Genomic DNA, 25,247 nt, shown 5'->3' on the forward strand with positions numbered 1-25,247 from the left:
CAAGGTCTAGATAGTGTTCACAGCTTTTCTTGCCTGAAACTGTGCTGCGTTTGAAACTACAAACCAGAAAGCAGTGACTTGAACTTTAGACCACTGACTCAGGCTAGGGAGGACTCCAGGGCACCTGAGCTCAGCTGCAAAGGCAGAAGCTGAACCACAGTGAGCAGAAGGGGCACATTTTGCTCTTTCTTTGCTTTTCTGCTCTCAGGCCTTTCAATGAACTCTGCACATGAGGATCTTTCCTCATAGGCTTAGTGTCTTCAGACATGAGGCTCCTCTACAGGGGACTCAAAACCCCAGAAGAGTCTTCAAAAGGAAAGTGCTACACACTGCACTGCCCGCAGCACTCTGAAAAACAGAGACCCTTTCTGGGCTTGGTCCAGTCAGTGCTCAATAGTTAGCTTCTGGCTGCCCTCGGTGCTCACAAATAACACAGCTGCCTGGGTCCTGTGACCTGGCTATCATAGACTGTGAGAGTTTATTTTAACTGTGTCAGCATAGCCACTCTCTTCCTTCTGGCCCCAGGGACCACAGAGCTTCTTGTCCTCACACACGTCTGTTCTACCATCGGAATGTAACAACTAAAGTGAGCCCCACATTCAGGATGGACTTGGTTTTCTGTACATCATGTTAACCTCTGTGTAAGAGGGAGTGTTTGCATGTGTATGCATACCTCCTTCTGTGCCTAAGTGTCCATGCACAACCCTACACCTATGTCCTGTAAGAGGTCATCATCTGGACAGATATGTGCACCTGTCTGCAATTCCCAACCCCACCTCATTCCATGGATGCTGAGCTTATGGGCTTTGCTGATGCTTCCAACAAAGCTACAGCAGCAACAGGAGTAACAGCAGCAGCAGCAGCAGCAGCAGCAGCAGCAGCAGCAGCAGCAGGAGGAGGAGGAGGAGGAGGAGGAAGAGGAGGAGGAGGAAGAGGAGGAGGAGGAGGAGGAAGAGGAGGAGGAAGAGGAGGAGCAGTAGGAAGATTTTGCTTCCCCGTGCCCATGAGAATTGCTGAATGACTACTTCTGGAGACAGGTATCATGCTGAGAACTATTTATCAAAGTGATTTAACAGAATATTAATGTTCATAGAAGACCGCTAATATTCCTGAGGTCCTGCAGCCCTGGAAGATAGAGTTACATGGCAGAGGCAAGCAGTGTGATATGTTCTTAATGCTCTCAGAGCTGATGACGTAATAGGTCTGAAGAAGCATTTCATGGGAGTCAGGGTCCAATCCCCCTCTGTCAGGGCACACAGAGCTCCTGGCCTTGCATCATGCCTGAGAGGTGACCTGGTCCTCACAGGGTCCTTGGATTGATTGGTTCCCCCTCAGTCATGGTCTACCCTATACCCCATGGTGTGTGGAACTTGTATGGGCTGGATTTACATTAGTGACCCACTGGAGCTGGACCTGGACCCAAAGAGCACGGAAGCCCTGGACACTGAGGACAATAAGACCAGCAGACAACATCTCCCCTGCCTCTCACTCTGCTCCACGAGCCAAGGCAGCTCCCACACAGCAGGCATCCAGGCTAAATCCCCTCAGAGAGAGTGTGAGATGTCTGTGGAAGAGCCCACAGGGACTGCAGGATTCTGTGGGAAAACATCTGGTAGCTTCTGGAGGAGCTGCAGCAGCCAGGCCACATGGAACTACACTGGGGGTGAGCTATAGGCCCAAGTAGCAAAGAGCCTGATCTGGCCATTGCTAGTCTGAATCCCTGGGTGCACGCTGGAATGGTCACTCAGGACTACTACATTGAAGGCCAGTCAAGGGCATGCAATGTGTCACTAACACTGTGTGTGGCTACATTCTCAAAGTCTTGTCCAGGAAAAAACCACTGGCCTTGACCACTAAAGTTGAGTCCAGACTCATGGGCTACAGGATAGCAGATTGAACTGAGTCTGAATTCCCATGAGTATGACCTCTGGCTGATCCCTGGGCTCAGGATAGATGAGCATGAGAAGGCACCATTCCTGTGTCTGCAGGAGTAGCAGAGAGCTCAGAATACATGAGCCACTCCTAACCCTGACTGGAGCCACTCTGGGGAGGACATGGCATCATTTGTGAGATGGCCTTATATGGGACACTGTGCTCTGGTTTGTGGCACATACAGCTCCTGTCTTTCTTGCTGACAGGTCAGATCCTCAGCTGGCCTCATCACGGACAGTCCCATGAGGAAGGATGTGTGGTTCCTACTTGAGAGTTACAGCAGGAATGAGCCCAGGACACGATGGGCCACCACAGTGAGTACGGGCAGTGCTCCTGTCTTGGCCCTGATTTACCTGTCTTTTCTTCCTCATCCTCCTCCAACTCATCTCAGCAGCCACCCAGAGACCTTTGCAGGAGTGTGGGTCAAGCTAATCAGGGTGCAGGGCTTGAGGTCAAATTCTGGGTAAGGTCTCCATATAGCCTGGATGGCTCCCACACACTGCCCAACTAAGATTTTCAAATTGGGTCCTCAGGGTTGTGGAGAATCCTCTACAGGTCACGCTGCAGGTACAGCCAATTCCTTGGGAACACTGGTTTAGCAGTGGTCCTCTGCTTCAGGCACAGAGCCTTAGTGGGAGGGCTTGCTGAGTGGCACACCAGGACCAGAAGAGTGTAGAGCCTTGGAGAGGTGTACATGAAGAACTGCAAGACTTTATTTCTACCCTTCTTTACCTCTATCTTGTACTAAAGGGTTTTTACCAGACCCCTAGGGACCTAAGAAACTTGAGTTTGTACCACCATAGGGCACTGGAGAAACTAAACCAGCAGCCCTGTGAAACCCCGGTAGAGGACAGTGTGGGCTCTGTGTTTCTGGACTGAATCTAGACTGGCATGAAGGCTGATTGACCAGCCAGCACGATGCTGGACTCACTGAGAGTTAGGAACAGTTAAAGAGTGGGAGGAGAGAGCATAAGAGGCAGTCACAGCAGAATCCAGGCCAACAATGGAACTAACTCATGTAATAGAGAAGCACATGCCCTCCCAAAAGTCTGTCAGCTTAAGGCACCACACTGAAGAATTGAACCAATAACATGCCCCATTTACACATCTCCTACCTGTGGTTCGTGTAGGGTCCTCAGGGAAGATCCTAAAGTCCATCGTGGCTGAAAAGCAGAAATATGCACATCACTGCAATGTGAAGGCTACTCTCAGCTGATGGGACCCACACAGTCTGTGGACAAGTTTGCTTAAGTGAAAGGTGGCCGTCCTGGAACTCTGGCGGTTCTTTCAGGGTAGTATACGATGACCACATCTAGAGCCATTCCTGAAAGACATAAGTGCTAAAATTCAACAATAGGGAGAGAATACTACACTGGATGGAATCACTCGACCCAGTGTGGACAAAAAGAGGTCCTACGCCATGGCATGGAGGCTCCCAAGAACCTCTAGGATGAATGTGAGCCCCACACGAGGCCACAGCCCAGCCTGGAAGAACATTAAAATATCTGAAATTATCAGGGATCATAAAGTAGGTGGGGCAGGACATGGAGCTGTTGCATGCTGGAAAGGTTGGAGGAAACAGCATGGGGCAATATAGAGGGCAGTGTGCCATGAGAGCTAAGACAGAGAACCAACAGGATGACCTATCACACCCAGGACAGATTGTCTATGCCAGAATTAGAACAGTCTGGGTAGACCTGGAGCCCTGGGATTGTAAGAGCATAGAAAGCACCAACAGTCATGGTGAGGACTACCACCATGTTGCTGTATCTTTCTGCAGGTTGAAGAGGAAGAGAACAACCACAGAGGTGACCAGTATGTCCTCAGCCTGGACAATGCCTGTCTGCTCAGTCATACAGACAGCTCATGACTAGATCACCCAGCGAAACCTGAGACTGCACACTGGTTAGCTCCTCTCAATGGCATGAAGTTCATTCTGTGCTAGCCTGGCAAAGATCCACCCCTGCCAGATATTGTAGTGTAGGCAAGAGCCATACAGCAGCCCTGTCTGTGCCAGCCAGCCTTTAAGGTTTTTTGGTAACATTCCAGAACCAGCAGCCTTTGGCCATGTCTGGGCAAGGCAGTTTTTGGCCCTCAACCCTGATGCACACTATAAAGGTCTTTTTGCCTGCCCACTTTTAGAAGATAGGCAGCCAGTTCTGTCATTAGCTTAGGGCATGTGGTGGGCCCTATTCTTCCTTCACTGAAACTAAGCTCCTAAGATTCTCAGGTGCAAACGTGTCTGAGAGAAACAAGTGTCTATGTTAGCCCTGAAGCAGCTTGGGCTCCTGTCTTATCTGCAAGAGTTGTCATGGTGAAACTTGGGCAGTAGAGGGAGCTCTATGACTGTAAAGCCTGCCTAAGCTCCAAGGACCCAGAGCTGGCTACTGCAGGATGTCTTAGATCAAAACTCTGTAGGTCCTTTTCCCATGTCTTGCTTTTAAGTACAGTAAGCAACACAAAGGCCTCCCTTGCAGTATGTCTCACTTCCACCCAAACCTTGCAAACAAAACACCAGTGGATGCAATGGGAAAGAATCCTTACCCCATTCCTCAGGCTGTGGGGGCTGCCTCCACCTGGCATGATAGTGTTCCTGGGGCAGTGGTATAGGGCTGTTTGGGGTCTCCTCTCCTCACCTTAGTCAAGCAGGTTCAGGGGCCAGTAAGCAGGTGCAGTTCATGGGCTCTGGGAAGGTATATGGTACGTTATCTACCCATGGAGCCCTCATGATTCCTTTACTGCCCAAGGTCCAAAGAAGTATTTGATGTCCATTTACTTGGGCAAGAGGAGACTTGAATGTCACTGCTGAGCTCAGATTCTTGGTAGTTGTGCCAGCATTGTGTGAGAGCCACATCTGGATCCCTTCTAACATTCGTCAGTGTGGAGCTCAAGTCTACCTGGCTGGGTAGGGCAGAACCTCCTCATCTAGGCCTTCTCCTGTGGGTCCTGAGCTCAGCCAGAACGTGGAGTTTGGACAACCAGTCAGGATGTCAGTTGATGCAATGACTCACACTGGGGCACAGGCAGAGCTGAGCGTTCTATTGTCTGGACAATGTGATAACAAACAGACTGGGAACCATGGGAGGAGGAGGACCCCCAAGCTAGCTCAGGTTTCAATCCCAAAAGATCAGTGTTCCCCATTCTTATGAAGTGCGTTAACTATCCCTGACCAAGAGGTATGTTAGCTTCTATTAGAAAAAGTTTGGGAACAAAAACCCTAGTGTTAAGTGGGGACTGTGCCAACTGTGAATGACCAGCATGGGGCAGGACTGGTGTCAAGACATGCCCCCCTGACACACACACAGGCACACATGCAGGTGCATATATAGGCACACATGCACATGAGCATGTGCAAACACACACACACACACACACACACACACACACACACACACACACACACCACCTGGTACCAAGGGGGTGTGTCCTCCTTGCCTTTCCTTAGCTTCCCCTCATCACATATGTCCCTGAAGAGTCTGAGCCAAGGGTAGTCCCTCCCCTCTCTGAGGTTTTTATCCCTCAAGCTCAGGTAAGGTCACTCTGATCCTCTTTCCTTGCCTGGCCTCAAGCTTGTCACCTGGTCCTGGGGTTCACAAGTGCTACCAAGGAAGAAAGTACCCCCCCGCCAGCATGCTAGGAACATAGCATATTTGTATTTTATGGCAAAACTACTTTGAATTTGGTTGTCTGGCCCTCAGTACCCTACCCTCTCCTTTTTTAGGGCCACAGTTCCTGTCCTCTGGCTTCTGGTCCTCATCATTCTCCACCCTGGTTTCTTAAGTAGTTGGTTCGTTTTAGTCTTCCTGACCTTCAACCAGTGGTCTCAGTCCTGCTCCTCCTTGTGGCAGTTTCATATTTGCTAATACGAATTTGCTCATTAAACATTTTGTTGTATTAAAAAAAAGGACGAAAGTGCAAATGTCTCCATTTTTACCCAGCTGCTCATACTGCTGGCTCTGGTCATGAGTCAAGTGTGGACAGGAGCTTGGTAGGGTCTAGGTACTTCGTTTGTCAGTGTGTCCACCAACACAAGTCTCCTGTGGTACCAAAGCACTCCAAATAGAGCTTGGGATGTGCTGGGTGGCATGGCTGAGTATGCCTGTGAATAGCAGACAGGCCCAGTACAGCCACAGTACAGCCTTCTCTGGGCGTGAATGTGCCTGAAAACAGATGATGTTTTGTTGGACAGGAATGGAAAAGTCACAGCTATGCACTTTGGCTTCAGTACATAAGTTGAACTAGGGCAAATGCTGAACCAATACTATGGTGGTTACACTTTGCTGCCTTTGAACTCTGCCTAGGCAAACTTCATAATAGTCCAAAGAATGACATATGGGACATAGGAGTAGCCTTATATTTCACGGTCGTCAGAAAGGTCTCATATGACCCTATAATCATGCAAGAGTTGAGAAGACAGGTTATGGCCTGTGTATACCTCGTCCACATGTGGGCTGTCAGAAGAACTTAAGGGCCTACATCATCTATCTATAAGGCATATTGTGTGGTCTTGGAGTTGAGCACAGGGACTTGCACATGTAAGCAAGTGCTGTACGCCTAGGTCCGTTTTCTGAACTATATTTTCTCTTTTATATCCACTTCCTAGGATATCTTAAAAAGAAAGTAGGGCCTTGGTCTACCATGAAATCTTGAACCTGAAGGTAAAGTTTAATACAAAGATCACATGTCACTCACAGATGAATCTAGTAGGAAGTACATGAACTTCAGTAGCACTCAATATGAAACCCACAATGTGTGTACACCACCCTCACTGCCCTCATTTAAACTCATGTTTGGACCACTGTCCCTAGCTGGAGACACCTTGTCATCTCCCAGAATAAAGTGGAGGCTTCGTGCTCCAGTGGAACAACTGATTCAAGGTGCAAGTGATGAGTAACATTACAGTGAACACCAGGGACTGCCCCTGCAGAGGCAGGAAGTGGCCCTTCCATTCCTGCTGGGGAAGCAGTATCTAAATTGTCCTGAACAGGGGAGGATCCCCTCACTCTAGCTGATATATTGGGTGACACAAGGAATGTAGGTAGATTATGAAATCACAGTACCACATTTCTTTCTGAGGCAGAGACTCTTGAGAAACTTTGCCCAGGAGTTAACAGCTCAAGATAGCAAGGTGAGGTCACTGTGGGCCCTGCATTGACCTATGAAAAGTTATTCATATTAATCACCATATCTTTAAAACTTACAGCATGTGAGAGCAAAGTCTCCTAGGAAACTCAGCTAAAACTAATCGGTGAGCATTTAAGAACACAAACAAGTAGGAAATTTAAATTCATGTGACTACTACTAGTAAAGCAACATGCTGGCAGGTAGATAAGGGCCTTTGTGTAAGGCCCCTGACAACATATAGAACTTGAGATGTCAAGTGCTCAGCTCACATGCTCAGTGCCATGAACTCAAGACAGAGCTTCTCTGTGAGTCACCATCTCTGAAGCATGGTGTGCAAACAGTGGCAACAAACCTTCTCCCAAGTTTGAAGCTGACTTTACTGTCATTGATTGTTTGCACCCTCCCCCAGATTGCCAGATTTGATTAACATTCTCTGAATTTCTCTCACCCATGTACAGATGGACCTCCCTCTGCACATGAAGCCTGTTCCTCTCAGGCCTGCTCTTCTCCTCCCCAGATTAGGAACTGGATACCTTTCAAGCCTACATTCTCAAGTCTTGTATCAAATTTGGGTACACAATAGGCACAACATGACATTGAATGCCAAATGACACTTGCCTACCAGACAATGATTACAGTCCAGGGGTCCCAAATGGAAACTGGCCAGGGAAGGTCAGGTAACCCCTATCCTGTCTCTATGTAGAGACAAAAATTGACACACCTTCCCAAGCAGACTTTCTCAGCTGTCTCAGCCCACACAGCAGTCCTTTGCTGAGCTTCTTTACTTCCAGTGACCAATGAGAATACATGAGAAGATGCCTGATTCTGGAAAGACCTGGGCCCCATGAACCACAGCAGCCGCAGCTTCTGATCAAAGGTGATTCCAGGAACTGAAAATGTCTAATGTTCCTGTGGCGATTTGAAAACAGTAAGGCCAGGGAGTGGGACTATTTGGAGGTGTGGACTAAGTGTGGCCTTGATGAAATACATGTGTCACTGTGGCTGTGACCTTTACGTTTCTTGTCTGAGCTGCCTGGAAATCAGTTTTCTCCTAGAGGCCTTCAGATGAAGATGTAGAACTCTCAGGTCCTCCTGCACCATGTCTGCCTAGATGCTGCCATGCTCCCACCTTGATGACAGTAAAGTAAACCACTGAATCTGTAAGCCAGACACAAATGTGTTCTTTAAGAGTACCTCTGTTCATGGTGTCTGTTCACAGCAGTAAAACCCTAAATCAGTTACTCCTGATTACAGAATAGAAGCTTAGTTTAGTGATGTCGTTCCTTGAGGAGAGATGGCCTCTTATTAAGGTGCTATTCTTCTAAGAAATTTCAGGCTCTCTTCTGGCATGGGCATTCATTATAATATTAATCTTCCCAGTGTCCTTTTCACTCCAAACTATAATTTTTTATTTCTTTTTTGCCTCCTTTGCTTTGATTCATTATAGACCTGTTAAGAGTAATTGCTAAGAACAACATGACAGTGGTTATACAAGGCTCTCTTCAAATCTGCACCAAATAATTTTGTTTATTACTTTTAAATTTAGCCTCAGGTAAGGTGTTAGGGTGTGGGAAGAAGGAACCCATATTTCTGTAAGAGCATCACAGGAAATATCATTAGCCAGTCGTAAACATTGTTCCCTTCCGAATCCCCTTGTTCTGGGCTTCCCCAGTCTGAATAGTTCTTGGCACTCCTGAGCATTCCAAGCTCCTGCCAGTATAGACCATTAAGCTCTTCTTAGACCATTCAACAACTTCTAGGTCAAAGTTCCAAAGTTTTCCATATTCCCCTAAACAAGAACCAAACAAGCACAACCTGGCAGGATCAGGTGTCACACAGCAAGAGTCCACTCCATTACATCACCATCTGCATTAGTTACATTTGTATTTCTGTGACAGAAATGCCATGAGCACAGCAAACTATAAAAGAAGTAGGGAGTTAGTGATCCTATTACAGAGACCACTTGTTACCAGAGGTTAAGTTCCATGACTACAAGGCATGGTGGACATATAAAGGCAGACCTATCAGAATCACACCAGACTTTTCGCCGGAAACTATGAAAGCCAGAAGATCCTGGACAGATGTCATACAGACCCTAAGAGAACACAAATGCCAGCCCAGGTTACTGTATCCTGCAAAACTCTCAATTAACATAGATGGAGAAACCAAGATATTCCATGACAAAACCAAATTTACACAATATCTTTCTACAAATCCAGCACTACAAAGGATAATGAATGGTAAAGCCCAACATAAGGAGGCAAGCTATACCCTAGAAGAAGCAAGAAACTAATCGTCTTGGCAACAAAACAAAGAGAAGAAAAGCACACAAACATAACCTCATATCCAAATATGAATATTACAGGAAGCAATAATCACTATTCCTTAATATCTCGCAACATCAATGGCCTCAACTCCCCAATAAAAAGACATAGATTAACAAACTGGATACGCAATGAGGACCCTGCATTCTGCTGCCTACAGGAAACACACCTCAGAGACAAAGACAGACACTACCTCAGAGTGAAAGGCTGGAAAACAAATTTCCAAGCAAATGGTCGGAAGAAGCAAGCTGGAGTAGCCATTCTAATATCAAATAAAATCAATTTTCAACTAAAAGTCATCAAAAAAGATAAGGAAGGACACTTCATATTCATCAAAGGAAAAATCCACCAAGATGAACTCTCAATCCCAAATATCTATGCCCCAAATACAAGGGCACCTACATACGTAAAAGAAACCTCACTAAAGCTCAAAACACACATTGCACCTCACCCAATAATAGTAGGAGATTTCAACACCCCACTCTCATCAATGGACAGATCATGGAAACAGAAATTAAACAGAGACGTAGACAGACTAAGAGAAGTCATGAGCCAAATGGACTTAACAGATATTTATAGAACATTCTATCCTAAAGCAAAAGGATATACCTTCTTCTCAGCTCCTCATGGTACTTTCTCCAAAACTGACCATATAATTGGTCAAAACACGGTCCTCAACATGTACAGAAAGATAGAGATAATCCCATGCATGCTATCAGACCACCACGGCCTAAAACTGGTCTTCAATAACAATAAGGGAAGAATGCCCACATATACGTGGAAATTGAACAATGCTCTACTCAATGATAATCTGGTCAAGGAAGAAATAAAGAAAGAAATTAAAAACTTTTTAGAATTTAATGAAGATGAAGGTACAACATACCCAAACTTATGGGACACAATGTAAGCTGTGCTAAGAGGAAAACTCATAGCATTGAGTGCCTGCAGAAAGAAACAGTAAAGAGCATATGTCAGCAGCTTGACAGCACACCTAAACGCTCTACAGCCAAAAGAAACAAATACACCCAGGAGGAGTAGAAGGCAGGAAATAATCAAACTCAGAGCTGAAATCAACCAAGTAGAAACAAAAAGGACCATAGAAAGAAACAACAGAACCAAAAGTTGGTTCTTTGAGAAAATCAACAAGATAGATAAACCCTTAACCAGACTAACGAGAGGACACACAGAGTGTGTCCAAATTAACAAAATCAGAAATGAAAAGGGAGACATAACTACAGATTCAGAGGAAATTCAAAAAATCATCAGATCTTACTATAAAAGCCTATATTCAACAAAACTTGAAAATCTGCAGGAAATGGACAATTTCCTAGACAGATACCAGGTACCGAAGTTAAATCAGTAACAGATAAACCAGTTAACCAATCCCATAACTCCTAAGGAAATAGAAGCAGTCATTAAAGGTCTCCCAACCAAAAAGAGCCCATGTCCAGACAGGTTTAGTGCAGAATTCTATCAGACCTTCATAGAAGACCTCATAGCAATATTATCCAAACTATTCCACAAAATTGAAACAGATGGAGCACTACTGAATTCCTTCTATGAAGCCACAATTACTCTTATACCTAAACCACACAAAGACCCAACAAAGAAAGAGAACTTCAGACCAATTTCCCTTATGAATATCGACACAAAAATACTCAATAAAATTCTGGCAAACCGAATCCAAGAGCACATCAAAACAATCATCCATCATGATCAAGTAGGCTTCATCCCAGGCATGCAGGGATGGTTTAATATATGGAGAACCATCAACGTGATCCATTATATAAACAAACTGAAAGAACAAAACCACATGATCATTTCATTAGATGCTGAGAAAGCATTTGACAAAATACAACACCCCTTCATGATAAAAGTCCTGGAAAGAATAGGAATTCAAGGCCCATACCTAAACATAGTAAAAGCCATATACAGCAAACCAGTTGCTAACATTATACTAAATGAAGAGAAACTTGAAGCAATTCCACTAAAATCAGTGACTAGACAAGGCTGCCCACTGTCTCCCTACTTATTCAATATAGTTCTTGAAGTTCTGGCCAGAGAAATCAGACAACAAAAGGAGGTCAAGGGGATACAGATCGGAAAAGAAGAAGTCAAAATATCACTATTTGCAGATGATATGATAGTATATTTAAGTGATCCCAATAGTTCCACAAGAGAACTACTAAAGCTGATAAACAACTTCAGCAAAGTGGCTGGATATAAAATTAACTCAAATAAATCAGTAGCCTTCCTCTACACAAAAGAGAAACAAGCCGAGAAAGAAATTAGGGAAACGACACCCTTCATAATAGACCCAAATAATATAAAGTACCTCGGTGTGACTTTAACAAAGCAAGTAAAAGATTTGTACAATAAGAACTTCAAGACACTGAAGAAAGAAATTGAAGAAGACCTCAGAAGATGGAAAGATCTCCCATGCTCATGGATTGGCAGGATTAATATAGTAAAAATGGCCATTTTACCAAAACATCTACAGATTCAATGCAATCCCCATCAAAACAGCAATCCAATTCTTCAAAGAGTTAGACAGAACAATTTGCAAGTTCATCTGGAATAACAAAAAACCCAGGATGGCTAAAGTATCCTCAACAATAAAAGGACTTCAGGGGGAATCACTATCCCTGAACTCAAGCAGTATTACAGAGCAATAGTGAAAAAAACTGCATGGTATTGGTACAGAGACAGACAGATAGACCAATGGAATAGAATTGAAGACCCAGAAATGAACCCACACACCTATGGTCACTTGATTTTTGACAAAGGAGCCAAAACCATCCAATGGAACAAAGATAGCATTTTCAGCAAATGGTGGTGGTTCAATTGGAGGTCAACATGTAGAAGAATGGAGATCGATCCATGCTTATCACCCTGTACAAAGCTTAAGTCCAAGTGGATAAAGGACCTCCACATCAAACCAGACACACTCAAACTAATAGAAGAAAAACTAGGGAAACATCCGGAACACATGGGCACTGGAAAAAATTTCCTGAACAAAACACCAATGGCTTATGCTCTAAGATCAAGAATCGACAAATGGGATCTCATAAAACTGCAAAGCTTCTGTAAGGCAAAGGACACTGTGGTTAGGACAAAACGGCAACCAACAGATTGGGAAAAGATCTTTACCAATCCTACAACAGATAGAGGCCTTATATCCAAAATATACAAAGAACTCAAGAAGTTAGACCGCAGGGAGACAAATAACCCTATTAAAAAATGGGGTTCAGAGCTAAACAAAGAATTCACAGCTGAGGAATGCCGAATGGCTGAGAAACACCTAAAGAAATGTTCAACATCTTTAGTCATAAGGGAAATGCAAATCAAAACAACCCTGAGATTTCACCTCACACCAGTGAGAATGGCTAAGATCAAAAACTCAGGTGACAGCAAATGCTGGCAAGGATGCAGAGAAAGAGGAACACTCCTCCATTGTTGGTGGGGTTGCAGACTGGTACAACCATTCTGGAAATCAGTCTGGAGGTTCCTCAGAAAATTGGACATTGAACTGCCTGATGATCTAGCTATTCCTCTCTTGGGCATATATCCAAAAGATGCCCCAACATATAAAAAAGACACGTGCTCCACTATGTTCATCGCAGCCTTATTTATAATAGCCAGAAGGTGGAAAGAACCCAGATGCCCTTCAACAGAGGAATGGATACAGAAAATGTGGTACATCTACACAATGGAATATTACTCAGCTATCAAAAAAGATGACTTTATGAAATTTGTAGGCAAATGGTTGGAACTGGAAAATATCATCCTGAGTGAGCTAACCCAATCACAGAAAGACATACATGGTATGCACTCATTGGTAAGTGGCTATTAGCCCAAATGCTTGAATTACCCCAGATACCTAGAACAAATGAAACTCAAGATGGATGATGAAAATGTGAATGCTTCACTCCTTCTTTAAAAGGGGAACAAGAATACCCTTGGCAGGGAAGAGAGAGGCAAAGATTAAAACAGAGACTGAAGGAACACCCATTCAGAGTTTGCCCCACATGTGGCCCATACATATACAGCCACCCAATTAGACAAGATGGATGAAGCAAAGAAGTGCAGGCAGACAGGAGCCGGATGTAGATCGCTCCTGAGAGACACAGCCAGAATACAGCAAATACAGAGGCGAAAGCCAGCAGCAAACCATTGAACTGAGAATAGGACCCCCGTTGAAGGGATCAGAGAAAGAACTGGAAGAGCTCGAAGGGGTTCGAGATCCATATGAACAACAATGCCAACCAACCAGAGCTTCCAGGGACTAAGCCACTACCTAAATACTATACATGGACTGACCCTGGACTCTGACCTCATAGGTAGCAATGAATATCCTAGTAAGAGCACCAGTAGTAGGGGAAGCCCTTGCTCCTGCCAAGACTGAACCCCCAGTGAACGTGATTGTTGGGGGGAGGGCGGCAATGGGGGGGAGGGGGAGGGGAACACCCATAAAGAAGGGGGGGATTAGGGGGATGTTTGCCTGGAAACCGGGAAAGGGAATAACACTCAAAATGTAAATAAGAAATACTCAAGTTAATAAAAAACAAACAAACAAACAAACAAAAACCAAAAAAACAAGGCATGGTGGAAGGAGCAGGAAACTGAGGGCTCACATCTAGAATCACAAGTACAAAGCAGAAGGTGCACTGGGAGTCACGAAAATCACAGTAACCTCAAGTCCAGCCCAGATGACATTCTTTCTCCAGCAAGGGCACACCTCCTGAATCTTCCCAAACAGATTCACCAACTGGGAAAGGAGTACTCAAATGCCCGAGACAGTGGAGGATAGCTCATTCAAAATGTCATGGTGATTCAGGAATTCGAATCAGTAACAGAGAGAACCTTCACTCTGGGTCAATGTGTGTTGCTGCAGAGCCAGCAAGCTGCTCTCCCTCCTCTTTCACATAAGTTGTGGATTAAGTAAAAATGTAAACAAGCATCTCCATGGAAAATCAACAGCCCCTTTTTTTTTTTTTTTTTTTTTTTGGTTCTTTTTTCCCCGGAGCTGGGGACAGAACCCAGGGCCTTGCGCTTCCTAGGCAAGCACTCTACCACTGAGCTAAATCCCCAACCCCTCAACAGCCCTTTTAATCTGGTAATACTTATAGGATAAGTCCAGAGGTGCTGGACACGGAAATCACAGAAGGATCCCACGCAAACTCAAACCCTTTAGTCTTCAGGAATAAAAATACCACAGAAGCCAAAAGGGGCAAGGACATTGAGCAAACACTCACTCACTCAGCAGATAAAATTTCACCTAGTCCTAACCCACAGACCTACTTATAAACAGCATACATTCTGCTGGTACCTATTCAACACAACCCTAAATGCTGCAATCAAAACAAATGGTTTCTTACTTTGTTAAGTATGACTTAAAAACTCTGAAGGAGTCCTCTGAAGGAGGTAAATGGAAACTTCTCAGGGCCTGGGGTGGTTGGCTAAGGGAGTACAGAATAACAAAACAACAACACCCAATTTCCCCACCAGCAAGCAGAAACCGGCCTGATGTCAGTTGCCAATTCCTGAGGGTTTAACAGAAGCCTACAGACTGGAAGGACTGAGGTAGGTGAGATTAAAATAGTTACACTGAAAGCCCACTTGAGGAATGAGAAAGGTAGCAACTGGACATTGCTCTGTGTGTGTGTGTGTGTGTGTGTGTGTCTGTCAGTCTGTCTGTGTCTGTGTTTGTGTCTGTGTGTGCCTGTGTAGAGGTCTGTGTGTGTGTTTGGGTTTTTGTTGGTTATTTTCAGGCAGGGTCACACCACAAAATGTGGCTATCTTAATATTTAACATGTAGACCAGAGTAGTTTAGACAGTTTAGAGAGCCTCTCTCTCCCAAGTGGTGCCATTAATGATGTGTAGCACCAGTTATGGGTGACTTTAAATCTCAAATTCTGAAGATTTTATAAGTCTTCTTTTGCTTGTCTTAACAATGCTGCTTCTTGAGGCAATACATGGTGCACTAAGAACAGAATAGAATATACTGTGTTCGTTGGTGAGATGGATCAGAGGTGAAAGGAACTTACTGACGATCTGAGTTTAGTTCCAGAGGTACTGTTAATATTCAAAAACAAGTACTGTCAATTTGTATTCTTTCTAATAATCTGTCAGGGCATCCAGTCAGAGATTAAACTGTTTTTCGTGTTGTGATGCTACACAATCATAAGACTGATTCCTGTGGAACAGGCTAGTGGAGCAGACAGTAATCAACAGGACACGAGAAAACCTACAGAGCAGAAACTAGAGAGATGGTTCAGGGTTTGAGAGCACTGGCTGCCCTTGCAGAGGACCTGCACGTGTATTGCAGGACCCATAGGCAGCTCACAGCCATCTGCAACTCCTGGTCTCAGGTATCTGACCCTCTTATGACTTTGGGGACACTGCCTAATACATACAGTGCACATACCCACATATATGTGGACCATGCATATACACAAAATAAAATACCTAACTCTAAAAGAAAATAAATCCTTCAGAGACATCAAACAGATTCATGATACCCTGTTGGACACACTGACTTTTGTGACATGAGACAATGGCCAGCTTTGCTCTTATGACCTTGAAGAGGAGCTATTAACTAACCTTCATGACCAGAGAGAGCAGGTATTCTAAATCTTATGACATGGGAGAGTGGCTATACCAAAACATGTGTCCTGACACTTGAAGTTAAATCCATAACTACCAATATTAGCAGTCAGCAGCTTTCTAAATTCATTTTGTGATGTCTACATTAAATTACAGCCAAATATATTCAAAACGTGACCAAAATAACTATTTCTGCAGACTTTCTGACATGTACAATAACTGATAAGTGATAGAGTTATTACTACCATTTCCCAGCATCAAACACTGAGCCTCTCCAATCTGAAGATATTCCTGCACAAACCAACTTCTCTCTTCTGGAATATACTAAACTGAAGCTGAAGAGTTAAAATAAAAACTTCATAAAAACTGCAAAAGAACAGCAGATAAGGGGGCAGGACAGAGCTGGCCTGAGATGTGCCCGGCCAAGCCTATAAACAAGGTTGAGGGATTGTTCCAGGAAGGGGGCCATCCGGACGGATGACTCCCTGCTCTACAGATAAAGACATTCTCCTATATTGAGAACACCCCAGCCCGCACGTACTGCTTGCAGATGAGACCTTGTACCCATTTCCCTTGCTGATAACCACGCGAAACCCCCTGGCTTCTCCTATATAAACCCCTGCCTGAAGAGGCTCGGGGCCGATTCCTCTGTCTCCTGTGTGAGATAGGTGTCAGTCCGGGATCTCGTTAATAAACGCTACCTCTTGCTGTTACATCAAGACCGGCTACTCGCGTTTCTTGGGGGCACCTCAACCTGTGACTGGAGAGAGTCTCCCCAAGTTTGGGGGTCTTTCAAAGCTAAAGCCATCTCAGTTCACCTCTACAGCTGCAGCCTGGTCCTCCTCTCACAAGCACTCTTAAAACATAACCCCATGACAGTAGTCACACTGTGAAATGAGTGTTGTTTAAGGGTGCCTGAGCAAGTCCACTTTCTGTTGCAAGAACAAAATGACTGAAGCTGGCTTATGCATGAAGAGGTTTGTTTGGGACAGTTTTGTTATTGAAAGCTGGGGTGACCTCACTGGCTCAGCTTTGGTCATAGTACCATATGATATCATGGTTGGAGTGTGTGCTAGAGAGAAAGATCCCATGGCATGATGAGAAGTGAGAGGGGTTTGGGAAGAGTTTGGATCTTTTCATAGCCACCAGGTTTTGCTACACAGGCTCCCTCTAGACATGACATAACCATCTTGCAGTAGGCACCACCTGTGTGTGTGTCTGTGTGCTTGTGTGTTTATGATATGTGTAGTATAATGTAGGTTGTGTGTGTTTGTATCTATATATGTGTGTCTTTGTGTGCGTGTGCACTTGTGTGTGTGTGTGTGTGATTTCCATGTGTTTATTTGTGTGTGTGCCTCTGTGTGGTATGGCATGATGTGTATGGTGTGGTATATGTGTATGTGAATGTGTGTGTGCACCCGTGTGTGTGGGCATCTGAGTTGTGTGAATGCATGTATGTATGTGTGTGTGTGTTCCATGTGTGTTTTGTGAGTATGTGCATGTGTGTGGGCATGTGTGTGTGCACATGTGTGCATTTGTGTGTGCACATATGTGTCTGTATGCATGTATATGTCATGAGTGTGTGTTCATGTATGTGTGTTTGTGTGTGTGTGTGTCTTGTGTGAGCATGAAGAGACAAAATGAAAAGATTAAGTCCTTTTTTCATCACTCTCTCCCTTACAAGTTCAAGTCAAGCCACTCACTGAAACACAAGTCTGTCATCTCAGCCAGGCTGACTGTCAGCTACAAGAATAGGCTGGTATCACACTGTCCCACAGTTCTAGGATTATGGGCATATATAGTCCACAGTCACAGCTGGTTAGTCCTAATGGTTCTTACATGAGCTTCCAGCACAAGGCCTTTTGGGGACATCCATAATCAAATGATGACAGGGACAGACCTTGCTACCCTCAAGCATACCATTTTCAAGGAAGAAGCCTTCTTGTTAAAAGCAGTGAAAACAGCAGGCACAAGAACACCTGACCTCACTTTCCTCCTGAGACACAGAGATAGAAGCCACACATAACTCTGGTCTTCCCACTGAAGAGAGGTCAGCCTGAGCTAAGCAGCTCTCATCTGTCCCAGTTTTCTTCTTGGCTTTCATCATAGGGAAGCATGATAAATATTTTTCCAAGTCTGCACAGGTCACCAACACCCTTCCTAGTTGTGTCTGACAAAGCCACATGGAGACTACTGTGTAACTGGAGTCCTAGTCTATGGCATCTCTCTCCTTCACACTACACTCTTTCTAATGAAGCTTTGATAAGGAAACTATATTCTTTGTGTACTGACAAATCCCACATTCTTTACATGTGGCTATTGTTTCTTGCTCAGAATGCTTGCCTGGAGACAGGGGTGGATGCAGGTATTTTGGAAACAAGGCGAGATGCTGGTACTCTAGTAGCCATAGGACACAAGCCATCACAGCTATAGTTCAGAGCATGGCATGCATTCACAAAGAAGACGCTGTAGGCACCAAGAGCAGCTACATCCACAGGGACCTAAGGAGAGGGACCTGATTGCTACTGTTCATGTTGCATTTCCTCTTTGTTCTGACTGTTTTAAATGGAATTGCCCAACACAACACACTTCCTAGGATATCTGACAGCCACTCACAGATGCACATGCAGGTAAAACACCAATGCAAATGAAATAAAAATAAATAATTTTAAACTAGTATATAAGAGAGAGAGACTGGTGTTTATAAAAGAGAAACTTACCCTCAAAAACTATTTACTGTCCTGAAATCTATTTCTCATAAGCAGAGGACCATAGGCATGGAATTCTTTCTCTCCACACTTCTCAGTGTGTGCTAGGGTACTCGATCTTTATAGGTATTTGGTGAAACATTGAGGAGCTTAGAAAGATTAGCATCATGTTGCATGTCAGCTGTCTTTATAGTCTTGAGTTCCATGTTTTCAGCTGAGCATCTGTTGCAATGGGTTCTGTATCCTGAGTTATTGTCATGGTCTGTGGAACTCCATTAACTACATGGATACAGGGGCCACAGAATGGTCATCTGGTACTTCCCCAGCCCATGAACATGACCCATGTCCAGTCACAAGTCAGAATTGGGTCCTCAAAGCTGCCACCAGGAATGCATGTAGACAAAACTAAGGTATCTGAGGAGGGTAAGGAGGAACAGAGTCAGGTTGAGGCCTGTTTCAAATTCAGAATTGCCAAGTATGTATTTCAGTTAACTGCTTTCATATTTCCCTACTGGGTGAAATCTTATCACTTGTTAGATTGGATCTTTTAAGCCAGAGAGCTAACACTGCTGAAGCAAAATCGTCATACACACAGGCTATCAGGAATGTCACCCATGTTTATTATCTCTGGTAACAGCAGAAGTGCAGAAACATTTCCTCACTCAGGGTGAGTATGGCACAAAGAAAACCAGTGCATGCTCCTTACACCCCTGAGGGCTTCCCAGTGTAGGGGCCAGCACACTGGGTTCTGACAGTCAATGTGTCTGTGATGTGACTAAGGCACTAGGGACTGCTTACATCATCAACAGCAAGGGTCACTTTTCTAGGGATGGCACTGCAGAGATCAGACAGTAGTTAAACCTGAAAGCTCATCACATTCAACTTCTCCCTGAGCTCCTAACACACCTGATCCCCACACCCTAAGCACTTGCAAGGCCTTCATGCCTGCTGCTGTACTTTCACACTCTGCTTCCATGCACTCTGCATTCTTCCTCCTCTCATGCTCTGCTCCCAAGGCCCTGCCTTCCACCCTGGTTTTTCTTTATTTTTATTTCATGCTCCTACCTCTTCCATGTATTCTGAGTGGATCAGCTATGGGGTAGGATCATGAAATCTGTGGTTCTAAACACACACACACACACACACACACACAGAGAGAGAGAGACACACACAGTCGTACCAGTTTAAGACAAGACTATGTGTCTGCAGGGGATCCAATTCATGCAAGATTAGGGACCTGAAAAAAGATCACTAAACTTCAAAAGAAAAATCGAAAGAAAATAACTCAAAGGAGTGTCACTGCAGGTTCTGCCACCCAAGAAGAGCCCGTGAGAAGACGAAGGACATACTGAACAACCAGCCACACTGGAAATGTCTGCATCTGAACTGTGCAGCATCCCTATCCTGGAGTGTGGCATGCTGTGGGGGTGTCTGAGACACCATTTCTGAACACCTGGGTTTGCACTTATTTAGACCAAGTCATTGGGTGTTGAAGGTGACTACTATATCTATAGATTTATTAAAACTTATATGAATGAATTCATGATGCACAAATTGTACAACCCCACTCTCAAGAACCACCAACTGTTGGACGTATCATTAATGAATTATTCCTTAAATACTTCTGAGCACGGGGATGAAAAATTTAGGATTAATCTCTGTTCCACTTCTGGATGACACACTAAGTGTGCACCTCAGTGGAAGAAACCAACCATCTAAGGAAAGCCGCAGTCCTTTCCACCTTTTTGCAACCACAGTAGCCTACGCAAAGCAAACACTCACCTGTGGCTCATTGGTCAGAGCAAAACATTACTTCGTTATCTCTGCCAATCTCAGGGACAGAACAGCATTTTCTGTTTCTAGTTCAACTATCTTTTCTTCTTTAACCTGCAACCAAGGATCCAAAAAATGCATCAACACAGCACTTACCTGCCCACTTTGAAACACCATGAATGGACAGAGTGCAAGAAATGGTAGAAACAGCCTCAGCAAGGAGAAAGTCAACTGTCAGGTTGTGAAGACTCCTTCACATACTGCAGAGACAAGACAAGTCAGCCTCAGCAAGGCCTGGCCGGCTACCCACACACACCCCATGGCTCTGAGCCCATCAGCTCCAGACCTGAGGACTACCAGGGATGCAAGCTTTACACTCTGGACTCTTTAACCTTTGGTCAGGAAGGTACCATGGAAAGTACCTGGGAAGCAGAGTTTCCAGAGAAAGCCATAGAAACAGTTCAGCCTTAAAAATCAAAATCTGATCCCTTCAAAGCCAGGTGTGTGTGTGTGTGTGTGTGTGTGTGTGTGTGTGTGTGTGTGTGTGTGTGTGCGTGTGTGTGTAGGTGATCATAAGACATACGTGGTTTGGAAAATCAAGGAGAGGAAGGATTTATTGAGAAGCTGAGATGGTGGGGAATGAAGGGTGGATGTTGGAAGGAAGCTAGAGCATGGTGGGGTTTTATAAGCCAAAGAAGTGAAATTCGTATTTAATGCCCTTAAGACAACTGGTCCAGGTTCAGTGTTCTTGATGGTGGCTCAGTATTCCAGCTGTGGATTCAGGGAACTCAGAACATCATGATGAAAATAATCTCTCAGACTACAGAGTCAAATTCCTGCTGGTGCTGCAGTCTCATCAGAGAAGAAATTAAGTCCCTCCTCCTATGGATCCTCTCATTTTTGTCATTCTCGCCTGCAGGAGCTTCAGTCCTTCCTCTGAGGGGGCTACTCATATCTGCAGGTGATTTAGACCCTCTTGAAGGGAATTCTGTCTCCAGATTGGGATGCGGACCCTCCTGTTAGAGAATTAACTCTCTAAATCTTCTCACAGAGTATGTGTGACTACCTGGAGACAGCATTATCTGCACTTCTAAACTCTGATTGGTAAAGAGAACCCACGATATGAGTTTGAAAACCTCTGAGTTATACACTGTTAATTTCTAAATGTATTCTGTTGAGTATGAAAATTTCTGTAATATTTTGATGAAATTTACTTACTTCCTAGATTTCAAACAATAATAGAAGCTATAGTTAAAAGTTTAGTATGTGCTTCCTCAAAGTAATTTGAAAATATTTTTGATTTTTATTAAAGATGGTGTACGACATAGAATTTTTCCCAACTATTGTTTTGTTTACTGCTAGGATATAGAAATGCTTTATTTCTGTTGACAGAGCTCATATTCATTGTTCTGGTATAACTAATTGTTCAATGCTAAACTTTAGCAGATTCCTTAGGGTCTCTGCCATTTATAATAGGATTCCATCTACAAGTTGACTGCCTTGTTCTTCCTTTCTCATGTGATGCCTTTTGTGCAGTTTCTCCCCATAAATGACAAAGTTAGACCATGAGAACAATGCTGGATAGCAGTGCCAAAAAGACCTGGGACACATTTACAAAGTCTGGTCCAATTAGAATGGGGCTCTGTGAGAAATTTCTGTCAGGTTTGCCCTGACCATATGAGTCTCTCTTGAGTGCCTTAGGTTGGATAAGATATACCCCAATTCATATGGTGAAGGATGAAGTCCCTGACACTGAGCAGGTGACACTTAAAGACAGTGCCTTCAAGGTCATCGATTCAAGGAAGCCTGAAAGGTGGGCTCTGTTGTAATGTCTTTGGGGTCTTATGAAGGGAACCATAGAGCAACAGACACTTACAGGGTGCAGGGAGAAACCACAGAACACCTAAAGGAATCAGCTACCTACAAACTGAGGAGAACTGGAGCCAATTCTTGGACCCAAGACTTCCAATCTCAAGCCCACAGAAACCTCTGCTCAGTTCTGCAGGCAGCCCAAAAATATTACAGTGTGCGTTCTTGGTGTGTCCTGGAGCCTGAAATTCACTGCTGTAAGCTCAGTTCTATCTTGGGGTAGATGGGACTAAGCATTAGATCTTAAGATTTATTTCTCAAGGTGAGATAAAGTGGTCCTGAGTTGGGTGCTAAGGTACAGTCCCAGGGTGAAGCTTCTGGATAGCTAAGTTGGGCCTTGAAACAAAACAGAGCTGTGCGGTCCCCAGGAAACTTAACACTTGTTGCTGGAACAAAGGTTTCTTCTTTCAATGTCCACTTAGGCAAATTTGCAAAGATCAAAAATGCTGATTGTGGTTCTCACCACTTTCCCTTGGAGCATGCCCACAGAGTTCCTTGTCTTCTACTGGGAAGTCAAGCCTTCTCTTATAAGGAGCTCTCATGCAGTCATCTCACGTCTCTGGTCAGGAAGAAAACCTGCTACAAACTCACCTTTAAGAGGCAGAACAGATCGTCTTCTCTCTGGTTAAGGTCACAGCATAGTCTTTATATGTTGGCTAGGATGGTGGGGCTTGAGCTCCCATTCCCTCAGTCTCTACCTTCTTTCCAGTATACCACAAGCCCTGGCTGGTCACATATCACTTTCCACAGAGACCTCTGTCTTCTAAGCCCTCAGTCTCCTCTGTTGAACAGGAGCTTTCTGTCCCTGCAGCCCAGACAAGGACTCTAACTTTAGGGTGGGGCTGAGTTTAGATCATGTAATGTTCAGACTCTCTGCTTGGCAGCCATTATCAGGCATAGTGTTTATATTTTTGTTCACTTTATCGGTCTATTTTTTCTACTGTGTGCTCTAAGAAGGGAACGCGTAGGGTTACATAATTTTTGGTGTTAGTAGCTGTACTCCCAAATCCTGCTCAGTATGTAGTCTGTGGCTGTTCAGCATAGCTGAGGGAGGTACCAAGTCAGGAGACCTTGAGGTGCTAATGCAGCAAATGAGAGGTCAAAGAGGACCCAAGTGGCAATTGGAGAAAGGAGCCATAAAGACAGTGAGGAGTAAACAGGTCAACTTCCCTAAGATTCCGAAAAGAAGCAGACCTAATTGGGCTCCATCCCAAGGGAACTCAAGATAAGACTCACGAAAGAGTGCTACCAAGCCAATCCCAATTCTCTTATTTTTCCCACATTCCTGAGAGCAGATAGGGGCGGTTTCAAATTCCCTGGGCTCCCTTCATACTCACAGGTATTTGATGCTGAAACTGCCACAACCTCTGTTCTGAAAATCCTCACAGTAACGAATGAAGGGCGTGGCTAAATCCTAGAGAGGGGGGGCTAGTATCGTTCATTGGCCACTCATGCCCATGCGCACTATGCCTACCCACAGGAATTTTCCAGTCTAGCTTACCGGTTCATTGAACCGGTTCATTGAACCCACAGGTTCATTTTGCTCCTGTCCTCTCAAGAAATACAAGGTCCCCACAGTGCTTGTAAAATACAAATCAATTTACTGTGGTATTGAATACCCATCTCACCTGGAGGCATCTCTTTCCCAGCCCACTCGCGATCCTGCCTCAGACTTCCCAGAGAGCAGGCCCTTCCCATTCCCCTCTACCATCTTGCGAGCATACCTTACAGATAATGTTTTGTAGGGTCCTTCAGTCAACCACACAGGTTCTATGTTCATTTCTCACACCGTTAATTAAATTAAAATTAAATAACTCTGTTATGCTGAGAAAGAGATGCAGACTCAACTGCGACAAAGTGTTCTTACAGCACTTAAGTCACAGGAGGCACAGCAACACGCTTCTTCCTTTCCTGACAGTGTATCTACATCTCCTTACTAAATGTTCAAGTTCTGAGATAGCTGTGTTTGCCTGCCACCCACGAGCTCCCATTCTTCTCAGACGTCTTTGCTCCTACCTGCAAGAATGCTGTGTAATGCTTTGAGAGCTCTAGAGCCTTTGGGGCCTCTGAAATATTAGTTAACTTTAGAACGGAATTGTCATCTTTAATTTCCACCAGTGATTAGTCTAATGATGATTTGTATTTTTAAAATTAAATCCCTAGGATCAAATGCAAAATCTTTCTTTAGAATTTTTGAAATTAAATAATGAATTAGATATTCAATCTCAAATATTTACAATAGATAGGGAGGCTCACATTTTTGAAGAATGATATGTTGTGCACCTTACATAAAAACCTCCTTCTAGCCACCTCATGCAAATTAAAGAAGGTACAGCCAACATTTCACCTGCACTGAGAGACTTTATCCTGCAGACAGGGTCCACTATGACACAGTAGTGGTCTGAAATTCTCGGATATCAATCTCCCGTAGGCAAATGGAGTTTGGAGAAAGAAGGGAAAGAGAATGTCTAGGCCTACTGACCTTGGAATGACAATGGAAAAGGTAGGGTAGAGGAAACACCCTGTCATCTTTACAGCCCATCATTCTGCCCTCTAAGTCCAAGACTCCCCACAGCTAACAAGAACGGGTACCTTCACCTTAGTCAGATCACTAAGAACTAGGCAGGGTTTTTCTTGGTAAAGTAAAACAAAGTTTCTTGGATTTGGAACAATTGCAACCATTTCAGAAAAAGAAATTAAATATCACTTAGAAGTACATTTGTTCCTTCTTCTTCAGGCCCACTCCCACAAATCCACTGCCTAGGTCAGACCTGCTTGAGTACAGGTGACCTGTCTCTTCTCACTTACTGTTCAGTTCATTCTCAAGCTCTGCTAACTTAAGAGAGACTTTCATTTTGTCAGACACATCAGGACCTTGTGAAAAGTGGGGCAGATGCTCTTTAAATATCAG

General features: G+C 44.3%; 1 long non-coding RNA gene across 5 annotated transcripts in view; it reads right to left on the reverse strand.

The window, feature by feature from the left end:
• LOC134485000 (uncharacterized) overlaps window positions 1-23,754 on the reverse strand; it is a 32,189-nt gene extending 8,435 nt beyond the window's left edge. For 4 of the 5 annotated variants that reach the window (XR_010062894.1, XR_010062892.1, XR_010062895.1 and 1 more), the window contains exons 1-3: window positions 23,674-23,754; window positions 20,477-20,581; window positions 3,048-3,256 (exon numbers count right to left, since the gene is read on the reverse strand). This is a non-coding gene — a long non-coding RNA (uncharacterized LOC134485000). Of the gene's footprint in view, window positions 1-930; window positions 3,257-20,476; window positions 20,582-23,673 lie in introns of those variants that run through there. The other variant, XR_010062891.1, reaches the window with a different exon arrangement.
• Window positions 23,755-25,247: the final 1,493 nt, after the last annotated feature.

This window comes from Rattus norvegicus, chromosome 1, assembly GCF_036323735.1.
Source record: "Rattus norvegicus strain BN/NHsdMcwi chromosome 1, GRCr8, whole genome shotgun sequence".
NCBI classification, from domain to species: Eukaryota; Metazoa; Chordata; class Mammalia; order Rodentia; family Muridae; genus Rattus; species Rattus norvegicus.